The sequence below is a fragment of the Parambassis ranga genome, chromosome 24, assembly GCF_900634625.1.
Source record: "Parambassis ranga chromosome 24, fParRan2.1, whole genome shotgun sequence".
In the NCBI taxonomy this organism is placed as follows: Eukaryota; Metazoa; Chordata; class Actinopteri; family Ambassidae; genus Parambassis; species Parambassis ranga.
In genome coordinates this window covers 15,892,235-15,909,886 of record NC_041043.1, presented here as the reverse complement: position 1 = coordinate 15,909,886, position 17,652 = coordinate 15,892,235, and positions in this window count along the sequence as shown.

The window sequence follows — 17,652 nt, the reverse complement described above, 5'->3', positions numbered from 1 at the left end:
AAATTTCTGCCTGAATATCTGCTTTTTGTTCTTTAAAGAAACAGAGCAGACAGAAAGTGCAGGCAAGCACATGAAGACACACTGATGAAGTGGAGGGAAACAGGTGGAAAGGTCTGGGCCATGGTCTGAGGGCTTCTGTTGTTCGAAGAAAGGGTCTGCAGGAATGTGAATGATGTTAAAGGAAGGAGACAATCCACAGACATTCAAACCTGCCTTGTAATAACTTCCATTTAATCCTACAAAAAAACGTAAATCTATAGAAAAGTACAGTCAGTAATTGGGGTAATATTTGAATTGTAATTATATTTCTTCTCCTCCTTCCACACCAAAGGCCATCCGTCAGCTCTTGTAGTATCTCTGGGCCAAGAATATACGCCGTAATATTTCTGGGAGCTGCAGAGCATCACTTAACATTCCCCATGAAGAGCTGTCAGGCAGCGTAACCTAACAACAGAGGAAACAAACAGAGCTCAAGGGCCACAGTGAAAAGGGCTTAAATCAAGTTTTGCAGTGGAAACAGCCATTTACCATGCTGAGAATAGCAATGCAGCAAGCTATCATGCTGACATCAAATCAGCATAGAGGTTTTGTCTCTGGATACAGTTAGTGAGAGGTCTCAGGTTCAAATCCCAAACGATTTACATTACCCAGAGAGTCCGGGGGACAAATACAAAAAGAGATGATGACACTCTCTTCTTAGTGCAGTATCCCAGTTTTAAATCCAGGATGAACCCCCAAGTGTCCTGTGTCCTGGAGAATTGGAATAGGTTCAAATCCAAGACGTTCCCACAGAAACCCTGAGGACAACATGACAAGTGTGGATTTACAAATTCCTAAAAAAATAAAATAAAACAAACATATCTAAAAATAAAATGAAAACAAAACATAAACACTCACACTCTTCTTTAGCAGGAGGTCCCAGGATTGAATCGCCCTCAAAAAGTCCTCAATTCTTCTGTTTCCTGGATGAGAAAGTGACACTTGTGGGCTTCCATAGATCCATACATCTGTATATATACTGCATGAAAAGGAAGTGGTGTAGCACATGAGATGACCCAGAACTGCTATGTTACACAGAGACTCCAGGGCTGAAGACAATGGGACACATGTAGACTTCCATATAGATAAAAACACACAGAGGATGTGGCAGCTCAGAACACACTGCCACTATCATGTCTGCTAATGAAGCCTGTGACACTCTCTCTCTCACTAGCAACAGCAAGTGACACCTTCATGTTCTCACAATAGAAGGTATAACTCCAGAAACACTCACAGACAGTGAGACATACATGTCCGCAGGCTTCATGCGTCTGTCACGCTGCTTCATTCAAAGAATCCATTCATTTGGTTCAGTCAGATTATTCTTTTTTTTTCCTTTAGCTGCATCAATAAGGTTTTCCTCTTCTGTCATGAAAGATGGGATTTGACGTGACTTTGGCTTGTGAAACCATGATGCAAAACTTATGTGAAAATACAGCGGAAAACTAGCTAGGATTTTAAGTAAGCAGTGGAAGAGTTGAATGAGGTTTGGTGGAGAGGTAGACTTTCTTCTAGAAGATATGACCAAAGGGTAGCAGAGAGAATGAATAACAGAGGACCCTGGGTGAAACCTTGAGAACTCGGTGAAGGACCCAGTGAACTGACAGTTTTGTCATTTGGAGCTTGTTGTGGATAACTGCACAGGAACCTTCCTGGAGGATACCCAGCCTTACACCGTGGAGCACCCTCCACCGACAGAGAAATAAAACACACTTCAATCTACACTCAGAGCTAAACTGCATGTTCAACAACAGTTTTCATCTCCTCTCCCTTTAGGCCACGGGAGAGCTGTAATCTAATGTCAAGAGTAGATGTATTTCTGTTTTAGGCGCAAAATTGAGCTTGACAGAATCCCAGTGAAACAACTGAGTCTGGGGTCAGGGACTCTCCAGGGTCCGGGCTGAAGCCCAGCATGGACAGGGCTGAGGGTCCCCCGGGGTCCGGGAAGAAGGCCGTCAGTGATGGTGTCTGGCCGTGACGGGAGGAGCGACGTCATCTGGAGCCCGCCCCCAGGCAGCCCCGGGGAGGACTGCGTCGTCTCCGACAGCTGCTTGGGGATCTCTGGGGTCTCGGCCGGTCCTAAGTCTTCCAGGAGATCTCCCGCAGGGTCGAGAGCTGGCTGGGGAAACCAGGAGGGCAGCATGGGGGCCAAGGGAGCAACGAACTCCTCCATATCCTGAAATGCCCTCAAGTAATGGAGATGGAGCCAAGGATCTGCATTCAATGCTCTGTCCATCCTTGCTCTGAGTTCCTGCTTGGCGTTCCACAGTCTCCTCAGCATCTGGAGCATGGAGACCCGGTGATTAGTCCATCGCCACACCTCCCCCCTGTCCATGGGAGGTGATGGCAAGTGGTCAACCAGGTCCAGCTTGGCCTGGAGCTTCCTCCTGAGCTGGTTCATCTGAGCTGGTACTCGTGAGGGGTCACCTCACGGCTCCGGCTAGAAGCAGCCGATAAGACCACATCTGCATCTGTTGCGTCCATGTTGGCTAGTTCGTACTGTCAGGAGTTGTGGTGGATGAGGACACAGTTGCAGAGGCACAGAGTGGTGTAAAATCAAAAGGCAGTTCTTTATTCAAGGCCAGGAGGGCAAAAAATACAAAAATGCAAACAAAAGATCACACGTAGCATGGCTTAGCATAGACTCTAGAGTTCGAAGTTCAAAACATAGCGAGTTACCAAAAGGTTCACGTGGTCAAGGCAGGCGAGACACAAAGACATTCCCACAGGGACGAGACACTAACTCTACGAGAGACGAAACGAACTAGCTCCGAGTGCAGGGAGGACAAAGACTATATACACAAGACGAGACACGGGTGGCACACATCAGTGCAGGGCAGGTAATCACACAAGGAGGGAAAACACAGGAAGTAAAACTCAGGACAATACACAAGGAGGACAGGACTATTAAAAACAGGAAGCACAAGACAAGGCGAACACCACACAAAGAACTAAACAAAAACCCAAGAACAAAACACAAGCCTGACAACTACCTGGACTATCACAAAAAGGCACAGATTAAACTAAAAACCCAAAACAAGGAAAACAAAACCATGAATAAACACCAGGTCGTGACACACAGAGCAGAGCACACACCTCTGTGACACCCTGTCCTCTCTAACGTCACACCATGCAGTGATATAAACTGTAGATTAACAGCTGTTCATCTGCATTCAATCTCACTGGACACTGTTTACTAAACTGACTCACAGATTTCTGACAACTTGAACACAACACACAGTAACTACTGATGAACTGTTGCTCTGAAGCCAGGCAACACAATCTGTGAGGATTTCTCCAGACAGTATCCAGATGCAGAGTCTTTGATCAGAAGAAGCAGCTGACGGTAAATATTATGTTTCATTTGGTTCAACAGATGAATATGAAGAGGAGGATGTGAGAGCGGCGACACCTTTACACCTCCATGGTTCATCTTCATCAGATCTGTTATAAAGCTTTGTTTGGGGATGATTTCATACCGAATTAATCATATATAAAAATATTTACAAAATAAAACAACGATTTTATCTTGATTCTACATTACTGCATTGATTAGGGGACGGAATATCAGTGTTTAGCTTATCTTTTAGCTTTTAATGGTTTTATATGTCTTATTGTTTGATTTTGTTGTTTTCTTTGGTTTTTATTGCATTGCTTCAGTTATTATTCTTCTCCACTTGCTCCTGTGTGCTGCTTTTGATCCCGATTCACCATGAATCCTGACACAGTGTCTTTGAGTCACTCAGAGAGCTGAGGCTCCATCTAGTGGTGGAGAGTGTGAAACAGACTGTAGACTCTCCATACTGTACAATGAAGCAGCTGTGACATTAATGCTTGTTTTGAGATGATTTGTTGAGTTTGTGTTTATTAAATGTGATTCTGTTCTCTGATCATTTATTTCCATGTGTGACATCATCACACTGTTTGTATCAGCTGACATGAAAAAAAGCACACCAACAGACAACTGCTGCTGTGTGACTGCAAACAGGAAGTCACACCTCACTATCCGCTCATGCTCACATCACATGACAGCAGACCTCAAAGCCTATTGGTCAGTCTCATTGAACCAACATGTACCTGCAGTCCACATGTATCAGAGCTGAACAATGAACCAAACTAATGAGTAAATCCTAACATACAAATGTCATGTTGTTCTTATTGTTCACCACAAACACACAACCAGCACATCAACCATCAGTGAGGCAGAGCAGCCTGCTGCATCTGTTTTAGAAACATGAGGTCATCGCACACAGAGAGCTGAACGTCCGGTTCACAGTAGATTCAAATGACGAAGAGCGACTTCACCCACAATGCTCTTTATTTACCGAGAACAACAAGTCAGGTGTGAGATGCTGTCAAAAGTTCCAATGAAGTCTTTTTTAACAATAATCTAAAAAAGAAGAGCTGCATCGATGCAAACATTTATCTCAGATAACAATCTTCACACATTCAGCCTCCTCTGTTCTGTTACTGATGAAGACGATGTCTGTTAGACTCACTGTGAAACACTGTAGATAGTCAGAAAAATGAAGAAAGTATCAAAGCTAACATATTAAAAACATGTTTCTCTCATGTATTTAAATTGTAGTTTAAATGTTCACATCAAACTCAGAGAGGTGAGAAGAGGAAGACTGATGTCACTACGAGGAAGTAACACCTCCTGAAGAAGACGTAGTGTTCATCTTTAAGAAGAAACACTTTTAGAAACAGACTCATTTGAGAAGAACAAGAGACACAGAGAGGAACAATGTTTGAACTCAGAGGGATTCAGATGTTTTTCTTCCTGATCCTGATGCTTCCGTTTACAGGTAAGGATACATATAACACACATTCAATGACATTAATATCACTATGACCATCACAGTCATTTCCATGTTACACTTTACTTTACATAGGGCTGTGCGATCTGACGATAAAAGATGGTGAAAGATTTGAACGTGTCGTGATCTGCCAGAGCAGACAGGTCGTTTTATCGTCCATAGAGCACCTTCTATTAAATGCAGTTCTATGTTCGCGCAGACGCATGAGCTTTTTTCCTCGGCCAACTCTCAGTGCGCTTAATGTGAACATGAGCAGCCAATGACAGCCTCCCTGTTAGGAAGCTACGGCTGAAACGAAAAGAGAACAGAGTTGGTCCCTAAAACGAACTCCACCTTTATGTTCGGTGCTGTTTTTGCCGGCAGCAGCGACGCGTCTTCTAAGCCTGTGTGCGCGCGCGAGAGAGAGAGACGTGTCGTAGTGGAAGGGCTGCGTGCACACGTGTGTATTATCATGCTACGAGCACGTACGCGCCCACCTCTCTGAACTTTACCAGCTCGTTATATTCAGGTTCGCTGTTGTTTCTGCAGTCAGCAGCTCTTCTACACCTGTGTGTGTGTGTGTGTGCACGTCGCGTGCAGTGGGGGGGCCTTATGAGGAGTTCTGTGCACGCGTGTGTACATCAGATGCAGACAGAGGCAACAGCTGATGACGTCACCAAAACAATGATAACACAGGCACAGTGACAGCAGCAGGTCCGTTTTTCCTCAGATATGATTCCCATTAAAACTTTACAGAATTACATTAGTCTGCATTAGTTAAGCTGTTTGAAATAAAACTTTATTTTGTTCTGTAATTGTTATTTTCATGTTTTTGAAAATATAACAATACTGAGTGCACTTTATCAGAGTCGTTTGCCTTAATTGATCATTTTTGAGAAGTCGTTTACACAGAAACATGCAAATTAGTCTCAATGTAAAGACAAATTGTGATAAAATTGTGATTTTACTATTAAAGAATCGTGATATAATAATTTTGCCATATCGCCCACCCCTAATTTTACACATTTCTCTGTTTGTCTCTACAGCAGCAGCTGAAGAACTGTGGTCATTCTTCACTGTCAGAGTTGGACATGACGTCACTTTGTCTTGTGAAGATGTGACTGATGGTCAGAATAACTGTGATGGAATTACCTGGTTCTACAATCCAACAAACACAACGACAGTAACTGTGTTTGAAAACAGGAAGATTCACAAAGACGTCAAAGATAAATCAGACAGACTGAGTGTTACAGCGAACTGTTCTCTGGTTATAGAGAAGCTCACAGAGGAGGATGCTGGTCGTTACTACTGCAGACAGATCATATCAGGACAATATTTAGACTCAATGAATGATCTGTCTGTTGTTCACAGTGAGTATTTCCATCATAATATTTTCAGTTCAAACTGTCCTGTTAGAACAACAAACTGAAACATTACAATAACTCTGATTACAGTGATGAAGCTAATTTTACTCTTGTTGTCTTCACCAGTGACTGAACATGAGGACAGTGACACAGTCAGCTTGTTCTGCTCTGTGAGGTCATATGATGACTGTCCACACACAGTGGAGTGGCTGTATGAAGAGGAAATATCCTCAGACATTCAGATATCATCACCTTCCTGCTCTGCCTCTGTGACATTTACAACATCTGACCTGAAGAAGACGAAGTTTTATGAGTCATTGAAGTGTAAAGTGAAGAGTCGTCACGCTGATGAAGTTCAGCTGTTTACCTTCAGCTCTCAGACCTCACGTGAGAAAACAGGTGAGAACATGAGGAACTCTTTAAAATCAATATCAGATTTAAACTTCACACCAGTCTGTCGTCTTTTAGAAGGTCACAGTAAATGTGTTCACACTGTGCAGTTAAAAGGGCGGAACAGTGGTACAGTGGTTAGCACTTCTACACAGTAAGAAGGTTCCCAGTTCCTCCATCACCCACCCACACCCACAGACACATGTACATGGTGGGTGGGGTTCAGTTTTATGTTGTTGTATTTGTTCAGGTGAAGATGCAGAAATACCATCACCATCACCGCCACCACCATCATCATCATCATCATCATCACCAACAACAACAAACAAACCACCACCATCATCATCATCATCATCACCTGGTACAGAAGTAACATGTCTGTTTTTATCTTATCTGTTGAAGTCTGATCACCAAGTTCACCATCACAGCACCACATGTTGTATATCTACATGTATTTTGTCGTGTTGGTCAGGTGAGGATGAAGAAACACCAGCTAGCACAAAAAGCTAACAACCCCAGAGGAAACACACACATCAGAATGGACAAACAAAGCTACTGCAGTCCACAACAAGAATGTGGATCCAAACTGTTTGTGTTGTTTTCAGGTGTTACACATGTGCTGAGATGGATCTTTGTGTCTGTGGGTTCAGCAGTGCTGTTAATGAGTGTCCTTACAGTCAACATGTGGATCAAAGCTAAAGGTGAGAACACCGACAGATGACACTTTCTCCATTAAAGGCTCTGATAAAGCTGCAGCTTGGCTGCTGGAGCTGAAGTCGACTCTCTCATTTGTCTTTTTGTCTTTTCAGGGAACAAAACACAGACGGAGGAAAACACTGTGAGTCTGAACTCTGAATATATTTATGCAGAAAAAACAAACATTTGTGACTGTCTATGGGTGAACAGTGAAGATAGACTGTGCAGATGTATTAAAATAATCCCAGCTCATTAAGCACTGTGTGATGCCGCCTGTACTTAAGGTCTGTAGAGGAAAGTTGTTCTAAAACTAAATGGTTCTTTTTTGTGCCGACAAACACAGAAAGTTATCATGTAGATCCTCGAGATCTGCTCTAAAGCTGCAACAATGAGTCCATGAATGGACGTTTGAAACCGTTCTTCTGGAAACAGCAGGACATTTTCCACTGGTTTGTCTGTAACATGTCAGAATACATTCAGCACTTGATTGATTGACAACCAGTGAATACTGAAACAGTCCTCATCTACAGATCTGGTAGACTGCAGGATTCAGAACCAGCTAAAGCTGCACATGGTGTCCATTCACTTTTGGTTACATCAAATAGTTTGTGTACTTCTGAACTTTGGTGCGTGACACAAATGTCGACCTCAGTCTGAACACAGAATGTGTCGTTTTCCACAGGAGCCTCATGATGAAGGTGAAGAGGATGGTATAGAGCTCTATGAAAACATTTGAGACTCTTCTGCTTCTTTTTCAGTTTTTCTGCAGCAGCTGTGTTTTTTTTTTTCATTAGATTCAACATGTAGTTGTTGGTTTTTGATGATGGTCATGATGGATCACATGACATCATACCTGAAAGCCTATTGGTCAGCCTCCTTTACCTGTGTACATGAAACTAAGATGTAAGAACTGCAGACTGTGGTCCACTTTTCCTCCATTGGCCATTGGCTGGAGGGAGCAGAGCACCCTTTATCATCTGGACAGATCACAAACATCTAGCTTATATTCAGTCGGCCAAGCTGACTGAACTCTCGGCAGGCTTGTTGGGCTTTCGGGAGATTCAGAGTCACAATTTTGTATAGACCAGGGTCCAAGAATATTAAGACAGATGCTCCGTCTTAACATTCGTTCCTTTGCTTGTGGGACTTCCTCTCATTACCTGACTCACGCACGGACGACGACACTGCCTTAACACTGTGACTGGAGTCGATTAGATCTCTGACAACCGCAGTTTCCTCTGATCGCAGCGTCCTCTATTCTACCATCAACAAACCAAACAAATAACACATTGCTCATTTTAAAGCTAAACATGCAAACAAAGCTTTGTGATTGGCTGACAGTTGATGTCTGTCACTGTGTACAGAAGCTCTGATGTTGTTCAGCGTCTCTTTGATGATTTGTTGAGTTTGTGTTTATTAAATGTGATTCTGTTCTCTGATCATTTATTTCCATGTGTGACATCATTTCACAGTTTGTTTATTACCTGCCATGAAAAAAGCACACCAACGAACAACTGCTGCTGTGTGACTGCAAACAGGAAGTCACACCTCACTATACGTTCATGCCCACATCACATGACAGCAGACCTCAAAGCCTATTGGTCAGTCTCATAGAACCAACATGTGTCAGGGTCCCAGCGTGAGCCAGGGCGGTTGTTTTGTATTTTGTTTGATTATGTCTGCCCTTAGTTCCGGCCTTATTTTGAAATCACTGACTTCCCTCTCATTTCAGGTGTCTTGACTGCCCCCTCCTCGTGTTCTCCCTCCTTCTCCTGGTGATCACCTGCTCCTCCCTAATGTGTCTCACCTGTGCCCCTTTGTCTGCCCTGATCCCTGTGTATATAGTCTACGTCTTCCCCTCACTTGGTGCCCGTTCGTCTCGTCGCTTTGGGATGTTGGGATTGTGCCTGTGCCTTGCCAGCCTTGACCTCAGAGATCTCCTGGTGACTAAGCCTTGCTTTGGGTTCTTACTATTGCGAATCTATGCTAAGAACTTTGTTTTTGCCACGCTTCGTGTGATCCTTAGTTTGTTGGTGTTTTTGGTTTTTGCCCTGCGGGTGTAAAATAAAAGACTGTTTGCTTTACCTGCTCTGCTCTCTGCATCTGTGTCCGCACTGAAACACAACCCTGACACTGTTAGCTTCATTTACTGTATCAGTTGCTAACCCTAACCCTTTGATTTAGAGTTCCTTTTTGGACTTCCTTATTTTATTTTGGTAGTCCTCTTTCCTTGTGTGTCTTGCTTTGTTTTTACTTCCTGTACTTGTGTTTATTCCTGCTCTGTAATTGGCTTCTAAACCCTCATTGATACAACCTGTGTCATTACCCTCACCTGGTGGATTTAGTCCATGTGGGCTAATGTCTTTGACATTTTGATGCGTGTTGTTTTGTTTTTGGATTTTTTTCAGCTTTATTATTACATTTCACCTTAATCTGTTTAAAGTCTGTCCTGCACTGAGGTCCTTCCTTAACAACAGTCACTATATACAGAAGGTCTGATGTTGTTCAGAGCTGAGGCTCCATCTAGTGGTGGAGAGTGTGAAACAGACTGTAGACTCTTCAAACTGTACAATGAAGTAGCTGTGACATTAATGCTTGTTTTGAGATGATTTGTTGAGTTTGTGTTTATTAAATGTGATTCTGTTCTCTGATCATTTATTTCCATGTGTGACATCATTTCACTGTTTGTATCAGCTGACATGAAAAAAAGCACACCAACCAACAACTGCTGCTGTGTGACTGCAAACAGGAAGTCACACCTCACTATCCGCTCATGCTCACATCACATGACAGCAGACCTCAAAGCCTATTGGTCAGTCTCATTGAACCAACATGTACCTGCAGTCCACATGTATCAGAGCTGAACAATGAACCAAACTAATGAGTAAATCCTAACATACAAATGTCATGTTGTTCTTATTGTTCACCACAAACACACAACCAGCACATCAAACATCAGTGAGGCAGAGCAGCCTGCTGCATCTGTTTTAGAAACATGAGGTCATCGCACACAGAGAGCTGAACGTCCGGTTCACAGTAGATTCAAATGACGAAGAGCGACTTCACCCACAATGCTCTTTATTTAACGAGAACAACAAGTCAGGTGTGAGATGCTGTCAAAAGTTCCAATGACGTCTTTTTAACAATAATCTAAAAAAGAAGAGCTGCATCGATGCAAACATTTATCTCAGATAACAATCTTCACACATTCAGCCTCCTCTGTTCTGTTACTGATGAAGACGATGTCTGTTAGACTCACTGTGAAACACTGTAGATAGTCAGAAAAATGAAGAAAGTATCAAAGCTAACATATTAAAAACATGTTTCTCTCATGTATTTAAATTGTAGTTTAAATGTTCACATCAAACTCAGAGAGGTGAGAAGAGGAAGACTGATGTCACTACGAGGAAGTAACACCTCCTGAAGAAGACGTAGTGTTCATCTTTAAGAAGAAACACTTTTAGAAACAGACTCATTTGAGAAGAACAAGAGACACAGAGAGGAACAATGTTTGAACTCAGAGGGATTCAGATGTTTTTCTTCCTGATCCTGATGCTTCCGTTTACAGGTAAGGATACATATAACACACATTCAATGACATTAATATCACTATGACCATCACAGTCATTTCCATGTTACACTTTACTTTACATAGGGCTGTGCGATCTGACGATAAAAGATGGTGAAAGATTTGAACGTGTCGTGATCTGCCAGAGCAGACAGGTCGTTTTATCGTCCATAGAGCACCTTCTATTAAATGCAGTTCTATGTTCGCGCAGACGCATGAGCTTTTTTCCTCGGCCAACTCTCAGTGCGCTTAATGTGAACATGAGCAGCCAATGACAGCCTCCCTGTTAGGAAGCTACGGCTGAAACGAAAAGAGAACAGAGTTGGTCCCTAAAACGAACTCCACCTTTGTGTTCGGTGCTGTTTTTGCCGGCAGCAGCGACGCGTCTTCTAAGCCTGTGTGCGCGCGCGAGAGAGAGAGACGTGTCGTAGTGGAAGGGCTGCGTGTACACGTGTGTATTATCATGCTACGAGCACGTACGCGCCCACCTCTCTGAACTTTACCAGCTCGTTATATTCAGGTTCGCTGTTGTTTCTGCAGTCAGCAGCTCTTCTACACCTGTTTACACAGAAACATGCAAATTAGTCTCAATGTAAAGACAAATTGTGATAAAATCGTGATTTTACTATTAAAGAATCGTGATATAATATTTTTGCCATATCGCCCACCCCTAATTTTACACATTTCTCTGTTTGTCTCTACAGCAGCAGCTGAAGAACTGTGGTCATACTTCACTGTCAGAGTTGGACATGACGTCACTTTGTCTTGTGAAGATGTGACTGATGGTCAGAATAACTGTGACAGAACTACCTGGTTCTACAATCCAACAAACACAGAAACAGTAACTGTGTTTAAAAACAGGAAGATTCACAAAGACGTCAAAGATAAATCAGACAGACTGAGTGTTACAGCGAACTGTTCTCTGGTTATAGAGAAGCTCACAGAGGAGGATGCCGGTCGTTACTACTGCAGTCAGATCATATCAGGACAATATTCAGTCTCAATGAATGATCTGTCTGTTGTTCACAGTGAGTATTTCCATCATAATATTTTCAGTTCAAACTGTCCTGTTAGAACAACAAACTGAAACATTACAATAACTCTGATTACAGTGATGAAGCTAATTTTACTCTTGTTGTCTTCACCAGTGACTGAACATGAGGACAGTGACACAGTCAGCTTGTTCTGCTCTGTGAGGTCATATTATGGCTGTCCACACACAGTGGAGTGGCTGTATGAAGAGGAAATATCCTCAGACATTCAGATATCATCACCTTCCTGCTCTGCCTCTGTGACATTTACAACATCTGACCTGAAGAAGACAAAGTTTTATGAGTCATTGTGTAAAGTGAAGAATCATTACACTGATGAAGTTCAGCTGTTTACCTTCAGCTCTCAGACCTCAGGTGAGAAAACAGGTGAGAACATGAGGAACTCTTTAAAATCAATATCAGATTTAAACTTCACACCAGTCTGTCGTCTTTTAGAAGGTCACAGTAAATGTGTTCACACTGTGCAGTTAAAAGGGCGGAACAGTGGTACAGTGGTTAGCACTTCTACACAGTAAGAAGGTTCCCAGTTCCTCCATCACCCACCCACACCCACAGACACATGTACATGGTGGGTGGGGTTCAGTTTTATGTTGTTGTATTTGTTCAGGTGAAGATGCAGAAATACCATCACCATCACCGCCACCATCATCATCATCATCATCATCATCATCATCATCACCATCATCACCACCACCACCAACAACACCTTCATCATCATCACCTGGTACAGAAGTAACATGTCTGTTTTTATCTTATCTGTTGAAGTCTGATCACCAAGTTCACCATCACAGCACCACATGTTGTATATCTACATGTATTTTGTCGTGTTGGTCAGGTGAGGATGAAGAAACACCAGCTAGCACAAAAAGCTAACAACCCCAGAGGAAACACACACATCAGAATGGACAAACAAAGCTACTGCAGTCCACAACAAGAATGTGGATCCAAACTGTTTGTGTTGTTTTCAGGTGTTACACATGTGCTGAGATGGATCTTTGTGTCTGTGGGTTCAGCAGTGCTGTTAATGAGTGTCCTTACAGTCAACATGTGGATCAAAGCTAAAGGTGAGAACACCGACAGATGACACTTTCTCCATTAAAGGTTCTGATAAAGCTGCAGCTTGGCTGCTGGAGCTGAAGTCGACTCTCTCATTTGTCTTTTTGTCTTTTCAGGGAACAAAACACAGACGGAGGAAAACACTGTGAGTCTGAACTCTGAATATATTTATGCAGAAAAAACAAACATTTGAAAATACACTGTGCAGACGTATTAAAATAATCCCAGCTCATTAAGCACTGTGTGATGCCGCCTGTACTTGAGGTCTGTAGAGGAAAGTTGTTCTAAAACTAAATGGTTCTTTTTTGTGCCGACAAACACAGAAAGTTATCATGTAGATCCTCGAGATCTGCTCTAAAGCTGCAACAATGAGTCCATGAATGGACGTTTGAAACCGTTCTTCTGGAAACAGCAGGACATTTTCCACTGGTTTGTCTGTAACATGTCAGAATACATTCAGCACTTGATTGATTGACAACCAGTGAATACTGAAACAGTCCTCATCTACAGATCTGGTAGACTGCAGGATTCAGAACCAGCTAAAGCTGCACATGGTGTCCATTCACTTTTGGTTACATCAAATAGTTTGTGTACTTCTGAACTTTGGTGCGTGACACAAATGTCGACCTCAGTCTGAACACAGAATGTGTCGTTTTCCACAGGAGCCTCACGATGAAGGTGAAGAGGATGGTATAGAGCTCTATGAAAACATTTGAGACTCTTCTGCTTCTTTTTCAGTTTTTCTGCAGCAGCTGTGTTTTTGTTTTTTTTTCATTAGATTCAACATGTAGTTGTTGGTTTTTGATGATGGTCATGATGGATCACATGACATCATACCTGAAAGCCTATTGGTCAACCTCCTTTACCTTTGTACATGAAACTAAGATGTAAGAACTGCAGACTGTGGTCCACTTTTCCTCCATTGGCCATTGGCTGGAGGGAGCAGAGCACCCTTTATCATCTGGACAGATCACAAACATCTAGCTTATATTCAGTCGGCCAAGCTGACTGAACTCTCGGCAGGCTTGTTGGGCTTTCGGGAGATTCAGAGTCACAATTTTGTATAGACCAGGGTCCAAGAATGTTAAGACAGATGCTCCATCTTAACATTCGTTCCTTTGCTTGTGGGACTTCCTCTCATTACCTGACTCACGCACGGACGACCACACTGCCTTAACACTGTGACTGGAGTCGATTAGATCTCTGACAACCGCAGTTTCCTCTGATCGCAGCGTCCTCTATTCTACCATCAACAAACCAAACAAATAACACATTGCTCATTTTAAAGCTAAACATGCAAACAAAGCTTTGTGATTGGCTGACAGTTGATGTCTGTCACTGTGTACAGAAGCTCTGATGTTGTTCAGCGTCTCTTTGATGATTTGTTGAGTTTGTGTTTATTAAATGTGATTCTGTTCTCTGATCATTTATTTCCATGTGTGACATCATTTCACAGTTTGTTTATTACCTGCCATGAAAAAAGCACACCAACGAACAACTGCTGCTGTGTGACTGCAAACAGGAAGTCACACCTCACTATACGTTCATGCCCACATCACATGACAGCAGACCTCAAAGCCTATTGGTCAGTCTCATAGAACCAACATGTGTCAGGGTCCCAGCGTGAGCCAGGGCGGTTGTTTTGTATTTTGTTTGATTATGTCTGCCCTTAGTTCCGGCCTTATTTTGAAATCACTGACTTCCCTCTCATTTCAGGTGTCTTGACTGCCCCCTCCTCGTGTTCTCCCTTCTTCTCCTGGTGATCACCTGCTCCTCCCTAATGTGTCTCACCTGTTCCCCTTTGTCTGCCCTGATCCCTGTGTATATAGTCTACGTCTTCCCCTCACTTGGTGCCCGTTCGTCTCGTCGCTTTGGGATGTTGGGATTGTGCCTGTGCCTTGCCAGCCTTGACCTCAGAGATCTCCTGGTGACTAAGCCTTGCTTTGGGTTCTTACTATTGCGAATCTATGCTAAGAACTTTGTTTTTGCCACGCTTCGTGTGATCCTTAGTTTGTTGGTGTTTTTGGTTTTTGCCCTGCGGGTGTAAAATAAAAGACTGTTTGCTTTACCTGCTCTGCTCTCTGCATCTGTGTCCGCACTGAAACACAACCCTGACACTGTTAGCTTCATTTACTGTATCAGTTGCTAACCCTAACCCTTTGATTTAGAGTTCCTTTTTGGACTTCCTTATTTTATTTTGGTAGTCCTCTTTCCTTGTGTGTCTTGCTTTGTTTTTACTTCCTGTACTTGTGTTTATTCCTCCTCTGTAATTGGCTTCTAAACCCTCATTGATACAACCTGTGTCATTACCCTCACCTGGTGGATTTAGTCCATGTGGGCTAATGTCTTTGACATTTTGATGCGTGTTGTTTTGTTTTTGGATTTTTTTCAGCTTTATTATTACATTTCACCTTAATCTGTTTAAAGTCTGTCCTGCACTGAGGTCCTTCCTTAACAACAGTCACTATATACAGAAGGTCTGATGTTGTTCAGAGCTGAGGCTCCATCTAGTGGTGGAGAGTGTGAAACAGACTGTAGACTCTTCAAAATGTACAATGAAGTAGCTGTGACATTAATGCTTGTTTTGAGATGATTTGTTGAGTTTGTGTTTATTAAATGTGATTCTGTTCTCTGGTCATTTATTTCCATGTGTGACATCATTTCACTGTTTGTATCAGCTGACATGAAAAAAAGCACACCAACCAACAACTGCTGCTGTGTGCCTGCAAACAGGAAGTCACACCTCACTATCCGCTCATGCTCACATCACATGACAGCAGACCTCAAAGCCTATTGGTCAGTCTCATTGACCCAACATGTACCTGCAGTCCACATGTATCAGAGCTGAACAATGAACCAAACTAATGAGTAAATCCTAACATACAAATGTCATGTTGTTCTTATTGTTCACCACAAACACACAACCAGCACATCAAACATCAGTGAGGCAGAGCAGCCTGCTGCATCTGTTTTAGAAACATGAGGTCATCGCACACAGAGAGCTGAACGTCCGGTTCACAGTAGATTCAAATGACGAAGAGCGACTTCACCCACAATGCTCTTTATTTACCGAGAATAACAAGTCAGGTGTGAGATGCTGTCAAAAGTTCCAATGACGTCTTTTTAACAATAATCTAAAAAAGAAGAGCTGCATCGATGCAAACATTTATCTCAGATAACAATCTTCACACATTCAGCCTCCTCTGTTCTGCTACCGATGAAGACGATGTCTGTTAGACTCACTGTGAAACACTGTAGATAGTCAGAAAAATGAAGAAAGTATCAAAGCTAACATTAAAAACATGTTTCTCTCATGTATTTAAATTGTAGTTTAAATGTTCACATCAAACTCAGAGAGGTGAGAAGAGGAAGACTGATGTCACTACGAGGAAGTAACACCTCCTGAAGAAGACGTAGTGTTCATCTTTAAGAAGAAACACTTTTAGAAACAGACTCATTCGAGAAGAACAAGAGACACAGAGAGGAACAATGTTTGAACTCAGAGGGATTCAGATGTTTTTCTTCCTGATCCTGATGCTTCCGTTTACAGGTAAGGATACATATAACACACATTCAATGACATTAATATCACTATGACCATCACAGTCATTTCCATGTTACACTTTACTTTACATAGGGCTGTGCGATCTGACGATAAAAGATGGTGAAAGATTTGAACGTGTCGTGATCTGCCAGAGCAGACAGGTCGTTTTATCGTCCATAGAGCACCTTCTATTAAATGCAGTTCTATGTTCGCGCAGACGCATGAGCTTTTTTCCTCGGCCAACTCTCAGTGCGCTTAATGTGAACATGAGCAGCCAATGACAGCCTCCCTGTTAGGAAGCTACGGCTGAAACGAAAAGAGAACAGAGTTGGTCCCTAAAACGAACTCCACCTTTGTGTTCGGTGCTGTTTTTGCCGGCAGCAGCGACGCGTCTTCTAAGCCTGTGTGCGCGCGCGAGAGAGAGACGTGTCGTAGTGGAAGGGCTGCGTGCACACGTACGTATTATCATGCTACGAGCACGTACGTGCCCACCTCTCTGAACTTTACCAGCTCGTTATATTCAAGTTCGCTGTTGTTTCTGCAGTCAGCAGCTCTTCTACACCTGTTTACACAGAAACATGCAAATTAGTCTCAATGTAAAGACAAATTGTGATAAAATCGTGATTTTACTATTAAATAATCGTGATATAATATTTTTGCCATATCGCCCACCCCTAATTTTACACATTTCTCTGTTTGTCTCTACAGCAGCAGCTGAAGAACAGTGGTCATACTTCACTGTCAGAGTTGGACATGACGTCACTTTGTCTTGTAAAGATGTGACTGATGGTCAGAATAACTGTGACAGAATTACCTGGTTCTACAATCCAACAAACACAGAAACAGTAACTGTGTTTAAAAACAGGAAGATTCACAAAGACGTCAAAGATAAATCAGACAGACTGAGTGTTACAGCGAACTGTTCTCTGGTTATAGAGAAGCTCACAGAGGAGGATGCCGGTCGTTACTACTGCAGTCAGATCATATCAGGACAATATTCAGTCTCAATGAATGATCTGTCTGTTGTTCACAGTGAGTATTTCCATCATAATATTTTCAGTTCAAACTGTCCTGTTAGAACAACAAACTGAAACATTACAATAACTCTGATTACAGTGATGAAGCTAATTTTACTCTTGTTGTC